Here is a 21579-nt window from a genome sequence, read left to right on the forward strand (position 1 = left end):
TTCATTGCCTGATACTTGGATGAACACTTACAACACAAATTTACAAAGTAAGCTTTTTGGACACATGCCACCTAAAATCCCAAAAGTATGCAGAGTCTGTGCAGTTATGTTTTGCCTTTTCAGAATTTAAAATATCCACCTTTTTAAGTAGCATACATTTTCTGTTGAATTTATTGGATATCTTGAATGATTTTTTTTACTTATTACAAAAAACACAGTTCTCCTTAATATAGTATTATTATGAAGCCTTTATTTTAAGAAAAAGTATTATCTGTCCTAAGGACTTACATTGTTAGTGAGTTGAACTGAGATCAGGAATAAAAATGACTTTTCAAAGCCTCATTACAACTCCAGATTTTGGTGCTGCATACAGCCGAACAGAAACAAATAAGGTATCAAGACTATATATTCATATTGCCTAAATTTGCCTCTTTCTTATTTCGACTTGAAGGTACAGCCTAAATTATCAGCAAAGAGGGTTTTTATTTTTGTTTTAATATTGTATTATCAAGAAATCAGATTTGTTTTTGAAAAGTTGTTATATCATGCATTCTGAGGCAAAATGACATATTTTTGAACTCAAATTTACATTAATGATCTAGACCCTCTACTCATCATTATAATCTAGCAGAACTTGATCTTTCAGTGTTTAGATTACATTATTCTCTATTTTTACCTTCATTAATTACATAATTGTGAAAGAACTGCTTCTAGGTTTTATTATATATATATACATATTATTATATGTCTACTTTTATTTTCACTGAAGACCGTTGCTTCTTTATACTCATATAACCATGTTTGGAAATCTGATTAGTTTACTTGGCTCTCTATTCTCTCTTTAAGCAGATACTCTGCATTTTCCTGTTTCTCTCTCTGCACATTTCTCACATATAGCATGGACTATAGATTAAAATGGAAAAAACTTTAAAAAAAATAAAAATTCCAGTACATATTTTAACTGTACATATTTTAACATATATATATATATGATTTTTCTGCCAGTAAACACCAAACTGAAATTCTTAAGCAACTACTAGCAGTAACTCCCTATCATCCATTTTATTAATGAAAACAGTTAATTTACAGCTACTCATTGCATGTAAATAATTAGGGGATGGGCTTCTCCCTAGCTGCACACAAATAAGTAGGGTGCTGAGTTTCTTTCCTCAATGTGCACTAATTCTTATTAACAATGAGCTTAATGCACTATTTTAGCATCAAATTGATTGGCGTTGAAGAAGTCTTATGTGCTATTTATCATCCTAAGATTTTCCTCATGAGCTGAGGAGGAATAGAACGAAGGATGTGGAACAGATAATGGTTGTTCCTTATTTCTCACTGTACAGTAATTTCACCAGTATCAAATTTACATTTTCCTTTCTGATTCTCAGAAGGCTTTGTCATTTCACTTTTTAGCCCATTTCCAGAGCATTCATGACTCTGATGCACTCTGCAGTTTTCTCACTATTGATTTTTTTCCCGTTTCAATTAATTCTGATTTTTCCTTATAAATTATAATCTATAAGAGGATTCTTTTATTCTGTGTCAAGTTTATACCTTAAAATTCTTGGATGAGAAGCACTGCTGGGAGAGCTATAGCTTCTGAACTGACAAAAAGGAATATCTTAGGATATCTCTCTTGCCTTTTTTAGGTAAGGGAAATGGGACCCTTAAATAATTTTCAGAGATTTCTGTTTTTTAAGCAAAGAAAACTACATGAGAAGTTCACAGTGTTTCCACCATCACACTGATGATCAGATAGTCACTGGTGAGCTAGAGACAATTTCTTATAGTTCTTAAGGAAATGTAATGCAAACCTGTATCTCCCTTTTCTCTCCTGCTAGTGCTTTTCCAATACTTTTCCAATACTTTGTGGAAAACAAACTAAATCCCAGTTCTGACACCTTACTTATGAATATCTAATAACAATTAATATTCTACAATAACAATATATTCTACAATACCACAGTGAGTGTTTCCTCTCAAAGTTATTATGATTTCTATAAAAAAAGTATATAAAGAGTTAAAACATATGCCCAGTCACAAGAATGCCCTATTTTAAAATGCATACATACTTAAAATTAAGAACTTTGCCATTTTTAAAGCTCTTTTTTTTCAATAATTTCTCAGTTTATATGCTCTGTTCTGTGTTGATAAATAGTGACTAGCCAGGATATCTGGCTTTAAGAGAAGAGATATTCATTTGAAAATGTAAATATTCCACCTCAATAAACTGATATGATCAACTCAACACCTCTACAAAGTATAATAAATGAAATCTTAAATAATGGCCCAATCATTGAATTCCTCCTGCCTTTAAAAGAAAAGATACCAGATATTACCCTGGTATTATTTAAAAGGTCACTTTCAACATTTAAACATGCTCTCAGAAAATGTCAGTCTCCGCCTTCTAGATATTATTAATCTGAAAATAAATAAGGATAAAATTAATTGTCTGTTTTGTGGGGATCAGAAAAAAGACCATAAGCTATGTCACCATATTCAGTGTTATTAATAGGTTTATAATACAGCTACAGTAATAAATATAAACCATGCTTCATTGCCTGTGACTTTGAGAATTTCATTGCATATCATGATGGACACAAATAACCAAGCATGAAAGACCACACTGCTACCATTTCTTAAGACGCTTTTATCTACCCTTATGGTTTCATGGTAGAAAACTAGCAGCAAAGAAAGAATATTCTTGTGTAGAGAAAATTATACTGCATTAGCTTTGAATGAATAGCAGAAGTTTTAACTAAAAGCACGTCTTTTCCCATTTGCCTGCCTCTACCCTAGTGCCCACATCTTGACACACAGCCTGCCTTCGAAAACCTTACAACAGTTATCTTTACACCAAAAATGGGGCTCTTACAAAGTAGTCACGGTATCATATTCTCTTATGAATACAGCTGAAATACATATCCAGCAATGTTTCTGCTTGTCAAAATGCGCCGGCAGCTCTCAACCCCATGACTTCCTGACAGCTTCTGAGCACTGCACACTTCATGCTGCCACCTTCCAGGCCTCCTCCAGAAGTGGCAGCTACACTCTGAACCAGAGCGGTCAGGTCACCTTAGCTATGTACAGCAGGCTTGGGGCTGGCAGCAGTGAAGTGCAGCGCTGCCACGGCAGCCAGCAGCTCGTACATCTGCCAACCAATCTGTTCTGTCTCTCAGCTGCGGCTTCATGTGCCCGCAGCCACTCACTGTGCAGGCACATGCTCTTCATCCTTCACCCACCAAAACAGGCTGGCAAGTCACTTCAGAGCAGCCAGCAATGCCACTGACAGCTCATGTGCTGGAACACACAGGACGAGAACACTTTTTTAAAAATATCTCACAAAATGCCCTCGTCATGCCAGATGCACCCTGCCTTCTGCTGACTCCTGTCCATCTTTCCCTCCCTCCTTTCCTGATTTAAACTGCAAAACCATCAGGCTGCATAAGCAGAAGGAGGAGGGCAGGCCCTCGAACTCCTGTACTAGTGCACTTGGTCTTTGTGCAGACCTTACAAACACGTCAGGCTGCTCCAGGGCAGGTACATCCAGGCACCACCGTGGTGAGCAGCCAGCAAGGGCCAGAATTCCCTGCCTTTCCCTGTCACTCTCTCTGCCCTCCACCACCTGCACTGCCAGGCACTGGTGGGTAAGGGCAGCAGCCAGGCAGCCCATTCCCACTCTGTGGGGGGATGCAAGCAAGATCCATTAGCCCAGGGCTTTTCTAGAAGGGCTTCTTTGGAATTGGCCCTTAAGATTTACAGTGGCTCATGTGAACCTGTACACAAATGGCCTAATAGTGCCAGGGCCATTTCCGAAAAGTTCCTGAAATGCAGATGCAGCAGGGACACTTTTCTTTGACACTAAATTCATGCTCTAATTTTATCTTACCATTTTCAGTGTATTTATTTATTTATATAAATGATGACACCGAGATGTCTTAGTCTAAGCAACCCCAGTTTCAATGAATTATAATAAAATGAGAAATGGCAATTTTAAAACCTTCTTATAAGTTCTTTGCATGATCTCATAATGTTTTTAATATTTCATAAAGAAGAACAAAATGAGAGTACTATAGTTCACATATCTCAGAGGAGCTTTGTTTAAAGTATTCTACTTGTGTGTATTGATCTATTTTTCTCCAAGACTTCAGTATCAACCTCAGGGTGATTTTAGCATCACTGACATAGGCAAGTGCTGGTTTGTGGAGGTTATACTGTTAGTGAGGTGGTCTCTTTCTTCCCTCATTAAGCAAACTTGTCACAGCTGGTTCCTCAATAGCCTAGAGGATTAATGTTTACCATCACGGCATTATCTAAACTGATGGGAATTCAACTACTTTATGTTATGAAACCAGAAACAGAAAACCTGCTAGCTTAGAACTCAGGTGAATATCTTGGTTCTGTTAATATTTTAGATAATTTGTAAATTGACACCTATCATACCATTGTGTAGCTGTATCCTTCACACATGCTAGAAAAGATAAATATTTTGATTTTCAAGTTTTTAATGTTTTTATTCTAAAATCAAACACTACTAACATCAACTAAATGTAAGAAGAAACAACAGCTGTTGGCACTTCCATAGTAAATTGTTAAGAGCATGTTTGAGAAAAGACATTATCCTAGAGAAAGCAAAATGGCCACTTAAGATACAAATTTTTTTAAACAGGTGACTGCTAAATTAAATATTAAAAATCTCCTTATTTGCTGTGATATATTCATCTACCACTGTTACTTCTCTCTTTTGGTATTCAACAAAACCTTGAGGTTTGGTAAAACAGTAGTTACCAACAAAACCATTGAAACCTTTGAGTTATTGAACTCCTTGGATGAATGCTAAACCATGATATGTCTGTCATTAGTTCCAATAGCCATGATAATCTAGAGAATCATTTCCCATTAAGTATTCTGGTTAATGTTATGATTTTATCCGTTTACATCTATGAAACTCTCTGCATTGAAGTGCTGTAGCCAACAGAGATGGATCCCATCTTTTTTACCCAGAGAAAGAGATTCTTCAATAATTCAGCTGCTTTAAACTCAACCCCCCTGGAGATTGTTCCTCAAGATCACCATGCAATTGGCAAGACCAGAATAGACGAGTTTGAGGGCTTTGCCTCTAATCAGATTTGAAGTAAAGAAAGAATTATGAAGGATTGTAGAAGGAAACCAAGTCCTAAACCACAAAAATGTAGAGAGAGAAGGTAGTTAGGGGCAGGGGAAGCAGCATTTCAGCAGTCTTCATAGGATGGGAAGATTACTAGAGTGACATGGGAAAGTCTATGACATGTAAGAAACCATGAGCCCCTGAAACACAGAAGGACATGGATGCACTCTGCTGTGATGGAGAGGAGTATGCACAGCAGTACAAACACTGACAGGAAACATGAAATTATCAAACTGCAGAGAATAAAGATGCATGTGGACTTTGGCATGATTGGATTGAAGCACAGCTCAATCAGTAACCAAACGGACCGATGAATGTTGCAGCTATTTAAATAAATGAGGACTATCTGCAGCTGAGGGCAGTTTGTCCTTATCAGGATTGAACCAAAAATACATTTGCCCTCCAGTACTTTCCCCCAGTGCCCACATTAATATAATTAAGTTAACTACAGATGAAATCCTGACCCAATTGACAACATGAAAACAACTCTGAAACCTACATTTAATATGTCTGGTACAGAATACCACCCTATTTATAGGATTTACTTGCAGCGAATATTCACAAGTATGGAAACAAAACTTTAAAATACCTCTGTTAACTAAAATGAAAAAAAATCAAAGTTGCTTGTTACTCTTTTTAGAAAAAAAATCTATGTCTATTCATACAGGTTCACAGAGGTATACAAATAAAGTGTTCTGTACTTGAATAGCCAAACTAGTTACAGGTATTTTCTCTTTTTCAATTTAACTGCTGTGGAGTTTTTTGCCTCTGTCCTTTCCTGCATTGTGGTAACTCAACTCTCTTTCTTCTTTATTGTCACAAAGGTCAACTTTCTTCATGAGCCTCAATTCAGAACAATCAGAAAGAAATACAGAAAATAGCACTTGTTTTGTCAGTCATAAAGCTGGCATAGGTTCCTAGTCCCATGTGCTTGGATGTTTAAGTCCAAGTCTACAAAAGAAGAATTTTCTCACCCTATATAAAAAGAAATTAACAGACTGAAAAAAATAGGGAATAAACACACACCCTTTCTGAGATCTGATAGAACAAAGAAACTTCACCATTATCACACCTGATTAAAAAAAAAAAAAAAATTGACTCTGACAGCTGACTTGGTCATTTGTGTTCTACCATCTATATTAAATGCAGTTCATTATTTTAGTACGTAGTAATTTTCCTAGAAAAAAATGCAGTCTTATCTGAATTTTCCAAAGATATTTTCAATCAAATAATGCATTTCTCATGTTGTATGCTTATGACCCTGTTCAATAGGACGTAAACTTTCATTTTTTGCTATGTTTTAACTGTCTTACACTATTTTACTGGGTTTTATTGCTTCTGGTTTTATACCACTCTAATATAACTACTAGGAAGAGGTCTTCCAAATGCATGTTGGAAAGCTGACAGTAAACCAGAAAAACCTACCATTTCCTGATTAGGTTGTAGCTAAATAGGATTTAGCTACAAAACAGGGGTTTTTTTCAAAAATTCTTTAGCTTAAAAAATTGTCATTCCTAATGGAATGCAGACAATACAAAGCAAGGAGCAGCCAGTATGTGGTGATGAAATAGTAGTATGTGAAAGGAATGTATTTTGTCTCTCCTCAACCACCATTGTATAATTACATTGAAAACAATTTTTTTTTTTGTATATAATACCAAAACCATTTCTTTTGGTATTATATACCAAAAAGTTTGATATATTTTATTTGGTTTGGGGCTTTTTTAGGTTTTGAGGGGAACTTTTTGCACTCTTTGGTTATTTTTGGGAAGGCAAAAAGGTAAATATTTTCAGTTTTATTTATACAATAGAAATACAAGAAAATGTTACTGTAGAATTGACTGGAATTAAGTTTTGACCATCAATGTGCCAGGAAACACTAGAAACAGCCTCTTAACCAAAACCACCTATATTTCAATAAAAAAATAATGGTCAACGCCATCACCAGACACTCTATATCACATTTGGTATGAACTCTGTGCATAGGCAAGAGCATCCCATCTCTTCTCATGTGAAAGTATCACTCTGAAGCTACAGCCTGAAGAGCGACCACCCCACCTCTCTGAAATATAAGTCTGTGGTCCCTCTTTCATCCCACCATGACACTATTCTCATTTTTTGATTCAGCCACATTGACTCTGGGATTGTCTGGGTCACCTCAGTGAAGTGCAGGGCTCACGAAGAGGAGCCAGGACATATTGCAGAACATCACGTTCCAACTGCCCAGTCACAAATGCCAATCACGTGGCAAATGTCCAAGTGACTCTTTATTGATGAAACAGTTACTGTCACATGAATTATCCTCAGTGCTGACTAAGGTAAGCATCCCTATGCTATGAGAACTGAAAGCTTCTCTTGCCTCACTCTGTATTTTGAAGGTCTGGGAATGCCTACTTCTCAGCAATTTCAAGTATTTCTTGTTATCCAGGTGAGATTTTCTGGAAGCCACAAAATACAGAAATTCATCAAAGCAGAGAAAGCGGGTTTTGAAAATTATTTTGAAGGTTTTTATCTGATTCAGCAACATGCAATAGAGTCTGAAGACTGTTTATTCTCTTGCAGTTCTTATGTGACTATGAAGCAGTGGAAGGAACCCCAGTGGAGGATAGTCAATTGACTTTAATCAATTTAATTTTAATCACTTTCATAGAATCATTCTTGCATTCTGAAATTTTGAAAAATCAAGACTACCCTGCCTACAGATGAAGGGGGAAATCCACCTTTCTTTGTCCTTCAATGTCCTAAAGTTGCATAAATGAGGCAATCTGACATCCAGCAAAGACAGGTGACAATAACTTCCATCCTCCAGAGTAAGACACGGATCATCTCAAACCACAGCTGACAGCAAATCCAGGTCAAATCTTCTCTCTGCCTCCTCCAAAAATACTGAGTATGATCTGTAGCAATAGAAAGTTCCAGCAGTAAGAAAAAGAGAGTGCCAAAGAAGGATAAAGGCAATAAATGTAGGGGACCAAACTGATGCATCAGGTTCACTGTTCATGTTCTTGGCATGGTGCAGATGAGGGAAAAGCAGATGCTGCTAAGGTGGGAGAGGGGATATTCCATGTAACAATGCATACTGCTCATATTCCCTAATTCCTCACTTAATAAAAGAGTGTCAACACTCAATGCTGACACTGCAACCAGTTGAACACTTGGAAACAAAACTAGAGCAGAACCATTGCTGCTCTCTCTCAAAGCTTACTGCTTTGGGCAGCCTCCTGTGCTTAAAGCCAGCCCCACCAACAACTCAAGAGCCAGTTTGTAAGGTCCTGCTATGCAATCCCTATTCATGTTCCTAAATAATACCACAGCCTCCTACAGTTCTAAGTGAACCATTTAATACACAATACATACTGAAGAAAAAAAGAAAGTAGGTATCATTAAAAGTATCAAAAAGCGCCTCTTATTTCCAAAGTCACTTAACTTCTTTGAAAATCACCCATAAAAGATTGCCAAGATTCAGCCCTATGTTTTGGCTACTCTTAAAACCCAAGGGAGATATAAATCTGGAAAGTAAATATTTCAAAACTACTCCTGAAGAACCAAAGAACCACTTACAACACTGGGAAAGGCAGCCCTTTCCAGCTTTTTGTGTTTCTTTTCTTGTTTGGTTTTCTTGGAATTTTTTTATCCATGACGGCATACCAGAAACATGCCTGGGAAGACAAACGCAGGTATTGTTTGCTTTACCCCAACCTCTTTCTAGATTAGAATTTCCATAAGGCTATCTCACTCATGTGAGATAACACAATAGGGATAAAGTATTCCACTAGAAGCTCTGAGGGAAAAGCTTAAAGCTATGTCTTGGGATGCAGGGGGGAGAGAGTTACCTGTATTTCAGTGTCTAAAGTCATAAGACTGTACCGCTTAGTTCAAGTTTTATCCCATACTTTTACAGTCCGTGTCTACAGTAACACACTGGTTCAAATCAAATCAGTTTTACATACTTTTGAAGGAAGCTGTCTTCTTCTATGAGAGCCTAAACTGATCTTTGGCCATGATATTCCAACTGATAGGTGGAGAGTAGGGCAGGAAAAGGTTCATTTCTAGCCAGATCAGCTCTGTAATCCAGCTCACCATTCACATCAACACCACTGGCCAGTGGAAAGTTTGATCAACAGGTGGAATAAGACATGAGGGATAGCAGTGACCCCAACACAGTTCAGTTAAAACTATGAAGCTATTTAGCTACAAAATGAAATTGCACACCTTATTCTCTGATCAGAACTTTACTTGCCCAGCTACATCAAAGTAAACACAATAAACTTTAAATCAACTTATTTAAAATATAACTGACAGGCTGTTTAAGCAAGCTTAGTACATTAGTATTTCTCTTACATTATTCTGATAATAAACATGCCCAAAAATCCCAGAGCAAAGTGGAATACTTTTTGTGCTCTTGTGATTCTCAATGATCTATTATTTCACCTGTTGTAAATACCATCCTAGAGCAGTATTCTAGTTTTTAGGGTGGTTTTCTGGTCATAACAGCCCTTCATGAACTTCCAGAAATTTAAGACTATTCTTTAGTAATGCTGACTTTTGCTATTAATAGTTTTCTTTTGTTAGATTTGCTCACTGGCTCTAATTTTATAATATTTCCTGCAGATGGCCAGAAATAACATGGATGCAAGGATAAAAAGGAGGATGCAAATTTCAAAACAATGCCATAATCTTCATTACAGAACTGTTCGTCTAGTAATTAAGTGTGGAGCGGCACATATGGTGTCTGATTTATCCTCATATTTTCACTGATGCAAACTTGCTATGATAATATTAATGTAAATGTAACCATACCACTTTTCAGTCTGGGAGCACAGAAAAGCTATTTTTTTTCATCTCTTTTTCCATTAGTAATTGCACTTTTTTTTCCCACTACAAACTGAAAGGAAGGAAAATAGCTACAAAGTTATAGGTTTAGCTATTGCAAACTTCCCTTCTCTTACTTTGTGTATTTAAAGGAAAGTAGCTACTTCCCTTAAATACACAAAGAATTTCATTCTCTTTTGGTTGATAAGGATTTACATTCTCCTGGTTTAGGATTATTCATCAATGTTTTCACTCTCAAAAGATGGTATAATATACACCAAAACAATAAGAGTTTCTCTAGTGAAATATGTCCAAGGCTTCTGCCCTCTGCCTAAATGTCTTAGCCTAAAATTTAATTCCTGCTGAAGAGAAATTTGACACTGTCCCTTAACGTGGAGCAATAGAAAAAAATTTCTCAGTCCCTAAAGTCCTTCCCTGTAAGAATACTTAACAGCACACACTAAAGTTTTTGGTAATTTGTAGGTACAATAACTATGTTTTTTATTTCACTTATCACTCCCTTTCCACTCAGTTTTTTAAGCCCAGATTTGCCAAATTCTGACCTTTTACTTGTGAGGAGTTATGTGTCTTGTTTCTGGGCATAGATGTATATTAGTACAAGCCAAAAGGAGTTGCAGGATTCAACTCTTGTTTATACTGTTCAGCTCCTAGAAAGCATAACCTCCCACTTTGTACTCCAATTCTTGATAGTCTTGAGAGACTAGGTAAACTCAGAAATGTCCTAAATTAGAAATTCATAAACAACACTTCTTAAAAAGTAATTTTTCATATTCAAAAACTCAAAGATGAAATTTTCACATCATGATAATGCCAGCTTTCCCATGGCTTTCTAGGAAGTAAAGCTAACTAAATTGTAAAAGTATTTACTATGGAAAAGTCTTTCTCTGGATTATTTCTCCTCCGCTTGTACTTATTAACAAACTTCAGAATAATATTTTTGCCCAGATGTACCTTTTTAAATCAAGAAATTTCAACTCTGAATTTCACTTTTAAGCATCATATCTTTGCAAATTAGTTGAATCTCCACACACACTGCATGCTCATTTTAAAGCAGTTTGACTCTTCAGTAGCACTTCTCTATTTCACTATGCATCAATTTAAGTTCCTTATGGAGGTGTTTTAATTTGTGAAGCCTTACAGATGACATTTTGTATTCCATGCAAAGGCTACATGATGAACAGTTTCAACTTGTTAGAGATAATTAAGTGCACAATCTTTAACACCAAAAAAACCCTGGTTTTTTGAAGCCAAAAAGGCCTTTTGTGAAATAAATTACAATCAAAAATAGATCAAGTTAACCCAATGTTAGAGATAACATAGAAAAAACAAAGTGCATAATTACTGATGGACCCCAATACCAGAAATAGAAGAAAATTACTTATCATTATTTCTGTCCCAAGAGAACTGATCTCTTAGACACTGGTCAAAAGCAATCAAAAATTCATAATGATTATTGCTGTACAAACCCAGTTGAAATACAGAAAAAAGAGTGCTGAGAAGACACTTTTCTTAAAATATTCACTGATTAGAGTGATAGCAGTAAACTCTTTGAAGCAAATGGTATTCCTCCTTGACCCCTCCCCAAATTTGCTGTGCCTTAGAAATTGGTTGACTTTACCAATGGCAACCTCAAAAACCCAGTTTTAGAGAGAAATGGTAAACAGACACTTTAAAATATCTCAAATTTCAAAATATTTTCCTTCCTTTAAAACATGAAAGTGGGTCCCATGGTTGATGGATACAAATCAATATACCACAGAAATCTGCTGTATGCTGGGATAAGAAAGTTGATGTTGAAAATCAAAATTATAATCTGAGATGTTAAGGATCTCAGATGTATGGGAAGTTTAAAATAAGTCTTTACTTTGAATATTTAAAAAAAAACCCCTACAATTATTAATGATTTTTTTAATGCTTACGTATAACATCACAACTCTTTTCATAGCTCTTTTTGGAAGAGAACTGAATCAACTGAACAGAATTACTGAATCATTAATCATTGGAAAAAACCTCTGAGCTCATTGAGCCCAACCCTTGGCCCAGCACAGCTGTGTTCACCACTTAACACTGTCCCCAGGTGACACATCCACACACTGCTCAAACACTTCCAGGGATGGTGGCAAAACTCCCTCCCGAGGCAGCCTGCTCCAATGCCTGACCACCCTTCTGGTGAACACATTTTTCTTAATAGGAAATATTTAGCACTCAACACTTAATAAAAATTTCAAAATTCAGAATTTCCATCCACACATACTGTCTCCTGTCCATTTTCTTCATTAGAAAAAATAATAAAGGCACAAATCTCTTTGCTCATTTTTTTTAACCATTGAGAGCTTCGTGATCAGCTCTTTAGATTTTCTTTCAGCATTTACTCATAACTCCAGAAACATGCCCAGCTTATAAAAAATACAAGTCTAACTCACTCAGATTGGATCTTTGTCTCTCAAAAGGCAAGCAGAGAATGATAAAACTGAAATTATTAGCCATAATACTTCACACTGTTCATCGAAGAGTCAGATGCAGCACATAAATTAATAGAAGCACTCTAAATCGTTAGTCAGCAAATTATATCACAAACTTTCATTTAAATCTCTTTATTAATGTGAGAACTGTTCTCTCTGAGAAACCATGAGAACAGAGGGGTGCTATTTTTTATATGGATTTCTGAGACTTTGGAAGTATAAATCAAATTTTCAGTATAGATTTATTAATGATTTATGTGTATATCATGTATATTTTTATAAAGACAAGCATAGTACCCCTTTCAGAAGCTTACTTATGCATGGAAGAGATTACCGAGAGCCTAAAGCAGTAGATGAATGTGACTATAACATAGAAAAGATATAAAGGACATAAATATATTAAAATATTAGATTTTTAGTCTTTTGGGGACACCAATTTTAAGATCTGATGCTTGAAGCAAACTACTAATGTTTCAAATGCAACCTCCAAGATGCAGAAAACCTCCTGTCACCCTGCTGATGGCACCAAGAACATACAAATGTAGACTGTTCAAATATTTCTGTGAGAAAAACTCTCCAAGCATAAAATAATAGAAACAGCCTATTATTAGGCAGTAGACTAAAATGCAACTATAGCTAAGCAGCACAGTTTAAATCCACTAGAAAACCGTACTCAGTTCAAAAAATAATTAACAATATACACAAGTTAAATCTCTAGAGTGATGTTAATTATGATTTTCTCTTTCAGTGTCCCAAGTAACAACTAAATCCGCCCCTGCATCTAGGTCTAGAAAAATTTTACAAAATATTACTGTTTAGCAAAAACCAAAAAATCAAAGAAGAGAAATATATTTTTTGTGTTGGAATACTACCACAGCACTAATAATCACTGGGATTCTGAATTACATGAAAATATAAAGATAGCATAAATGAAAGATAAAAACATAACATATAGGTTAGAGGACCAACAATTAGAAAAAAAGTTTTTTAACTCACCAATATACTAGCTAAGATTCATTTGCCTTTAAAAGCATAGGAAATAAAGGAAAAATAAAATCAGTCTTCAAACTAACATAACCTGGTTCTGTGTCTTGTAGTTTATTTTAAATAAAACTTTCCTCTCTATCAAAGTACTTGATAATATGGAAGAGCAGCTCTGTGATGAACCGTATTTCAACTTAAAAATCAGCCCTCAAGATTAAAAACATCAATTTCTCACTGAAGCTGAGGTTATGGCTAACCTTGGCTGTTGCAAGGAGAGGGAGGATCTGTGCAACTTAATTCCACTTGACAAGGACAGACCCAAAGCACTGTCATAATGGGCTTCTCTTCTTTCTCTGTGGCCTTTCCACTGCAAAAACTGATTATGACATGAACTTTTGTTTCCATCTTGAAACAGAGCAGAGAGCAAAGAAGGGCTCACTGTCAAAATAAGATGCTACTATAAAAAAAAAAAATTAATTTAATTCTTTTATCTAAACTATAGAGGCATGGAGTTGATGCATTGACCACTCAGTGGATGAGAAACTGGCTGGATGGTCAGATCCTCAGTGCTGTGGTCAATGGCTCACTATCCAAGTGGAGACCAGTGCCAAGTGGCACTCCTCAGGGGCTGGAACTGGAACTGGCACTACTTAACCTCTTTGTCAGCGTCATGCACAGTGTGACTGAGTGCATCAGCAGCAAGTTTGCCAATGTCCCAAGCTGCATGGTCTAGCCAATACACTAGAAGGAAAGGATGCCATCCAGAGGGACCTGGACAGGCTTGCAAGGTGGGACTGTGCAAAACTCTTCAAGTTCAACGAGGCCAAGCACATGGTCCTGCACCTGGGTCGTGGCAATCCCAAATACAAACAAAGGTTAGGTGGAGAACAGATTGAGAGCATCCCTGGTGAGAGGGACTTGGGGGTGCTGGCTGACAAGAAGTTCAACATGACTGAGCAACGTGCACCTGGAGCACAGTAAATCTTGGGGTGTAGCAAAGGAATTGTGGACAGAAGGTCAAGGGTGGGGATCCTCCCCCTCCATTCTGTCCCTTTGAAACCCCAGTACTGGAGTACTGGCTCTGAGATGGATGCATCCGGCTCTGAGATGGATGCATCCCAACATAAGGATGGGGCCCTGCTGGAGCAAGCCCAGGGGAGGGCCAGCAAGATGAGGGTTGGAGCGCCTCTCCACGCTCAGATATCTGGGGCTGTTCAGGCTGCAGAAGAGGAGGTCCCAGGGAGACCACACTGAGCCCTTCTGGTACCTAAAGGGGCCCTGCACAAAAGATGAAGATGAATGTTTTACAAGGACATGAAGTGATAGGATGAGGGAGAATAACTTTAAACTGAGAGCAGTTTTAGATTATATACTAGGAGGAAATTCTTCACTATGAGGGCGCTGACACACAGCTTGTCCAGAGAAGCTGGGGATGTTCCAAGCCCTGGAAGTGTTCAAGGACAGACTGGATGGACTTTGAGCACCCTGGCCTATTGGAGAGCATCCTTTCCCATGGCAGGGGGGTGGAAAGAAATGATCTCTACAGTCCTTCCAATCCAAAACATTCCTTCCTTGATAATATCAGATTTTGCACTCTTATGAATACTGCAGAGATAACTGAGCCAACATTTGGAAATGATACTGTCTTTCAGAGAATTTTCTGAGCATTCATCACTCAGACTTGAGGAATATCTGTAAAATAATGAGAAAATTTGCTTTTAACAAAGGTACCTGATCTCAGATTTCTTTTAGGTCTCAAATCCCTCACAAAAGGTGAATAGTTAACCAAGATGTTGTACAAACATCACATCTTACAAAAACTTCTGCATTTTCTTGATTTAAGACTCAAACCAGACCCTTAGGAGGGAAAAATTAGACACTGCTATAAATGATGATACAAAAAGAAAAAAAACCTCTCCAAAATGTGACAAAATAATTCTCTTTCTCTTAAAATATAAATTCAAAAGCATTTTCAACATTAACAAAGTGCATCTCCTCTTTTATTTAGGTACAATAGGCAATTTTCTACTCTATGAATAAAAAATTTGGACTACTGCAACTCTAAATCACAGATATTTGTGAATTAGTCATTCATTCATGTGCATTTAGCTTTCCATTGCACTAGAGTTTGTCCTCAGAAAGCAGATACTAGTGTTTTCTGTGTATACACTAAATGTGCTTGAACCTTGTATGTTTCTGTTTATCACTGGGAGGTCATGACTGCCACCAAATACAATCCTCAACTACATAAATAATTGTAACATTAGTGCACTACATTCACGCTGTAACAGAATCAAAGGTAGCATTTATTGTTTTGACTGCTTTTGCATATGAATCAAGATTTCCATTGATCTACCAGAATGATGTGAAATTGCTTTGGTTTTTCTTTCCCAGTAATAATTTATAGAAAAATTTATTAAAACCCATAAACAACATATATTATCAGTTATAGAGGTGTTTTAAATAAAGCTTACAAAAGAAAAGACATAAAGGAAATAGAACTTGAAATGTTGAACTTGGGAGCAAATCATAATCTGCAAGCTCTTTGAAAACAAAGTTTATTTCTACTGCTCATCACGTAAGAATTTTCTACCGGTTTTTGTTTTGTTGCTTGTTGATTTCTTTAAATGTGTATAATGATTTACATTTTATTTAGGAAGACAAAGGCCTGTTGTAATAACAAAAACATGTACAGTTCAGAGTTACAATGCAGAAAGCCTCTAAAATATTTTATTTCCTAATGGAAGTAAAAGCATGTACAGTAATAATCTAGAAGTTCCTATCATTTAATAAAAGTATTTTTAGTAATAGGTTTTTTATCTGATTAAAGTTATGAGCTGCTTTCAAATTACTTTGTTTCTTTTTGCAGATATTAGGAAATTCTTTATGAAGGAACTAAAAATACTTTCAGAAAGTTTTTAATATGCTGATATGAAAATGATAGTGGCTTTTACCACAAGACTGCCTATTCAGTGGTAAAAATATTTCAGATTACAATAAACCTCACTTGGCATAAAATGAGAAGAAAGCTCTCTCTGTCAGGAAAAGAAAGAAGTATTTTAAATATCCTTCATCTTCCATCTAACATTTCCAAGTACTTTATTGCACAAAAAAAAGTCTTTCTGAAGTCTGCTCTGAAAAGAACTGCTGGACACCAACCTCAGTTAATTCAAATGCAAATAAACTGTGACCTTCAACCTACTTCAAGCAATCAGCACAAGCATTGCCAACTCTCCCCTCATTTAACTCTTTAGAACTTATTTTCTTAAGATTTGCAGGACTCAGCAATGCAACCAATTCACTAATTTTACATAATGTATGGTATAAAGAGTGATTAATTGAATAGACTTACCATGATCATTTCTAGGACAGAAGGTGTAAATACCTGCATAAATATTACTATCAAATAAAGCTAAAAATGGATAACAAATAATACATTTCCAGTCATTCTCATTCCCACTTGGTAAGGAATCCTGCCTGGCTAAACCACAGGAACCTCTCTTGGCCAGTATATTTAGCCAATACAAACAGAAGTAAAAATGGCATAGAGGAAAAGAAAGACACCAGCAATTAGGGAGCCTTGCTGAAGTTCTTCTGCAACAGTAACTGTGCAGTACTTCCTTGATCTGCACTGGCCCATCCAAATCAAGACACATCTGTTTACAAATGCAACTGCTAGGAAGGAACACAACCTACCAGAACTTTGTAAATAGAGGTTACTCAACCCAAAACCTAAAGAAAAAACTTGCAAAATAATACAGAAGAGAATAAAGCTGTAGGTTTGATTTCTCCTGAATATTTTTCCTGGGCAGTAGAAACCCCTGATATTGGAGGTGTTAGAGGGAATTTCACACAGCACTATTTTCAAAGGGGCTAGACTACCACTGCTCCTGGTCAGCCCACAGCTTCCTCAATGTCGCTTTGCTACAGAGAAAATATTTGATTTGCTGCTCTTCTGATAATATGAAATTGTTGTCTTTTCTGTCTACCAAGAGTCAGGAAAAAGCATGCCATATTAATTATAAATAATTAATCATAAAATTAATAAAATCACATGCAAATAAGTTTCCAGTCTTTTCATTTGCCGACAACTATTCCCTGGGCTTCAGAAGGTAAAAAATAAAAAGCTTGAACTAAAAAACAGGATTAAACAGATTTACAAATAAACTTGCTAATCTATTTACTTTAAAGTTACATAGCATAACAGACCAAGCTACACTGAATGGTTAATGAATATGGTCCTGCTTTTGCTTAGAAAAATTGTAGAAGTCAAGAGTGGCATTTGAGTCATTGCTTCCCCTTGAGTCAGTGATTCACTCCCGCAATATTTAATGTCCACAATTATCCCATAATATTTGCCAGTCTGGAGTAAAATAATCAGAAATTACTTCCGAAACTTCATTTGACCTCTTATCTTTGAGATATCAAAGCCAAGTTCAGATCTGTTAATGGCAGAACTATTCCTATTGGAGCTCCATCTTTAGATTTGAAACTAACAAAACAGAGCAGAGCTTTGTTTTTTAACATTATTTTATAGTCTCTAAGAGTGACAGAAGAGTGACAGAAAATTTGTATTTTCTGAAAAGTTAAATAAAGTCACAGTTTGGGACAGCATGCATTTTTCTAAAAATAAAAGTTTGGTATTTTTAAAAAGCATAATTGATTGCAACATCATGATTGTAAAAATTTTTTCATTCTAAGATTGAATATAGCTTTTAAACAAATACAGAGGATTATTGGATAAACTCACTCACAAATCAAAACCGGATGAAAAACTGACATGATTAGACATGGTACATCTAGAACACACCTAGAATGGAGCAACCAGAATATTTGGGGTTTTACTGATCACCATTTGCTGTCAAAGGCCTTAAACCAGGAAATAACCAATTGATCCATTGGAAAAAGTAAGCACTGGACCCCTGACAGGGTTGTGCATAGGCTGATATTTTCAATAGTTTTGTGCCCTCATAAGCCCACCTTTGTGCATTGGTCAGCTTAAGAAAGGTCCATAAAGTAGCTCTTTAAACCTGAATTTTCTCTAAATCCTGTTTTTGTAACAAAACTCCTCCCTGATTTCACATTAGTTCAGTCAGGTGGGTGGTCAAGTCATTCACAACTTCTGTGCAATGTTGATAAAGGACTTGGAACTACCTGTTATACAAAATCATATTCTTGCAATTTTACAAATATGCTTGAACAAGCACGTGCAGACACTGCAGACAGATGACTTCTAGTTAGAACCAATGACCAAAATGGCTATGGACCACATTTAATGTATACATCTATTTAGAACACCATTTTGTTGAAAAATAGCAGTGCCATTTTATCTTCTTCAGAGTTTATGTGTAATTTCCAATATCCACTTTTCAAACATGATTTATCAAATAAATCAGCCTAATACAAACAAAGGCAAAATATTACATAGAAAAAACAACCAGATATAAATTTAAAAGCACAGAATTAATATCTTAGTATCAAAGTTTATCATCTGATTTATGCTGGCAAAATGACTGATCTCAGAAAGGTCAACGACTTTTAATCATGTAATGATGGAGATAGCCCTGTTAACTGGAAAAAAGACTATGTGTATGAATAGAGACCACTCAAGTGAACAATGATTTGCAGATTCAGGCCCTGTATAAACATTAAAATTTTAGATATGTCATTGGTGGGTTTGGATTGCAATGTTGTGGGTCATCCTCCCCCTCAGTATTATTGTAACGTCTGCACCACATGGTTCACAGTAACTTTTTCAAAATAATTTTATAGTGTCTACTTCAAAAAGTAAGCTTCCTGAATCTCCATACCTTCAAAGACATCATTTAAAATTATATCAGTATATTTCAAAGCAAATCAATATTCATGTCAATGATAGATGATAAAAGCTGTCTTAGCTGATGGATAGACTGCTAATGAAGGCTTGCAACTAGTGCAAGTGCTATGTAATAAACTTTCATTCCCTACTGTTGAGAGAGGAAAAAGAGAGCTACTTTATGACTGGGGAGAGAACAATAAAAACATATTTCCTAATTCTACCCAAATGCAATGATAGTCTTGGTTGACTGAGCTACTTTCTCAGCATTTTTCTAGCTTTCAACTTTACCCATCAGTAGCTCTGTGCTGCTGCCTGATGGTTATCTTTATACTTCAGCTGATACTAACACTCCGCAACACAGAACCCACCTTAACATTAAGGAAATGATGCAGGAGTAAAAAAATGCTACAATACTAAGAAGCAGTCACCTTTCATCAGCTTCATCCCATCAACAAAAGTTACTTTATGTTCACAGCTACTACAACTGCTAGCACCTGTGCAGGGCATCTGTGTAGAGAAAACACTTGTGGGTCAGGTCCCAGCTCCTAAGAAAATTCATCTCAACCAAAAGAGAATGAAGTGCTACATAATCCTAAAAACACAAGGTGGGGACCTCATTGCCTGCTTACTCTGTCCAGTTATCTCAGTAGCACTGGCTAGCAGCAGCTGCAGTTTATTCCCCCTGGAATCTGCCTTAATCTCAGGCAGCCAGCCCTGCGTGGTGCTGAGCTCTGCGTGTGCACAAGTCGCTGCACGGCGCCCGGCTCCGTGCGTGCAGAAATCCCTGCGCAGCACGGAGCTCTGCGAGTGCCCAACTCCGACAACTCACTGAGGCACCAGCAAACTCCTCCGTGAAGCACAGCTCCGTACCAAGCTCACGAAATGTTAAACACTGCTAAGAAAAAAAAGACATTACGTCTGCCCACACTTCTCAGTTCTATTCAATTACCGACAACAGCAGTCCTACAAGTGCAACATAATACGGTATTATTAAATCCAGGATTCTCGTTTATGCCTAGATGCAGCCTGGGAGCAGGCCTGATGTTCAGCCAACATCAAAGGACACAAATTCACGACTTTCACAGACACACACATCCCACATTGACCTTGGAGGCAGAGGTGGTGATGATCCCTTTCATAAAGGCGCTGCTTCCCAAGTTGTCAGCGTTACAGCGCTGAATTGTTTGTCAAGTAACAGGGTATCACCGTCCTTCTGCTACACACGTATTCAGCACGCACGAGAACACAGAGCAACATGCGGCTGTGCTCTCAAATCCTCTCTAATTCCGTCTTTACTCTCTACTTCCCAGAATGACCTCGCATATCCCGTCCTCCCCCAGACAGAATCAACCAGAGCTTCTCTAGTCCCCCCAAATCAGTTTTTATGCAAAGCAGGCTCTATAATGTCTTTTGAGATCTTTCTATAATATTCAAGACTCCTAACACAAAACATTTTCAACCATTTAAAAATTACCCCGAGAGCCAGTTCTCAATAAAAACAAGCCTTGAACTTTTCACTCAGATTCATCTTTTGTTTATGGAGCCCTTTTCACTGAAAAGCTGCACCCTTTTTCCAAGCCCTGCCCCTACACTGACCTAAGGGCTACCAAGCTTCCAACTTTGCGCTGCCTTTAATTGCCGGCTCCTCCATCCCACCCAGCACCCCGCTACTATTAACATGAAAAATACGTATGTATGTGTGTGTACATATATCGGCATTGCTGCTTACCTTGTCCAAGAATCACTTAAATCCACAAGGGGAGAAAAAAAAAAACAAACCAAAAGCACCAGCTCCACGGGTCCTCGCGCAAATCGCAAAGAGAGCGGCACTTCTCCCTTTAACAAAGCCACAAGCGGCTCCGCGGCGATCCGGTGAGCGAGCGAGGACTTCTCCGGGGCAAAGTGGGCTCAGCTCCCGGCAGGGCTCAGCTCCTCAGCTCCCGGCGGGAGCAGGCGCGGAGCTCCGCGGCCGAGGCGCCGCGGGGAGGCGCGGGGAGGCGCGGGCGGGCGGGCGGGAGCCCTTCAGCACCGGGCGCGGCGCGGACAGCAGCGCTCCCGCCCGGCCCCGCTGCCGCCCGCCCCGCCGCGCCGCTCGCACCGCCCCCGCCCGCCCCCTGCGCCGCCCGGCCTGCCCAACTTGCGCTCCGCCACCCGCCGCCCCCCTCCGCTGGTTTGTTGCGTTTTTCCGCGGTCCGGCCGGCTGGGACGTCTGGTGTTGCCCAGCACTTCTCGTCCCCACTTCTCGCAGGGGGCTGTCACCCCGCAGAGGTGACCGAACCCCTCCTGCGGCTCCCCCTCCGCAGGGCCGC

At 37.8% G+C, this 21579-nt stretch overlaps 1 protein-coding gene across 5 annotated transcripts in view; it reads right to left on the reverse strand.

The window, feature by feature from the left end:
* Positions 1–21346, reverse strand: part of FSTL5 (follistatin like 5) — a 270409-nt gene extending 249063 nt beyond the window's left edge. The window contains exon 1 of one of the 5 annotated variants that reach the window (XM_074541193.1): positions 21000–21346. The gene's annotated coding sequence lies outside the window, so the exon portion shown is untranslated. Of the gene's footprint in view, positions 1–20376; positions 20507–20999 lie in introns of those variants that run through there. The other 4 variants (XM_074541192.1, XM_005486310.4, XM_005486308.4 and 1 more) reach the window with 4 other exon arrangements.
* Positions 21347–21579: the final 233 nt, after the last annotated feature.

The sequence above is a fragment of the Zonotrichia albicollis genome, chromosome 5, assembly GCF_047830755.1.
Source record: "Zonotrichia albicollis isolate bZonAlb1 chromosome 5, bZonAlb1.hap1, whole genome shotgun sequence".
Classification (NCBI taxonomy): domain Eukaryota; kingdom Metazoa; phylum Chordata; class Aves; order Passeriformes; family Passerellidae; genus Zonotrichia; species Zonotrichia albicollis.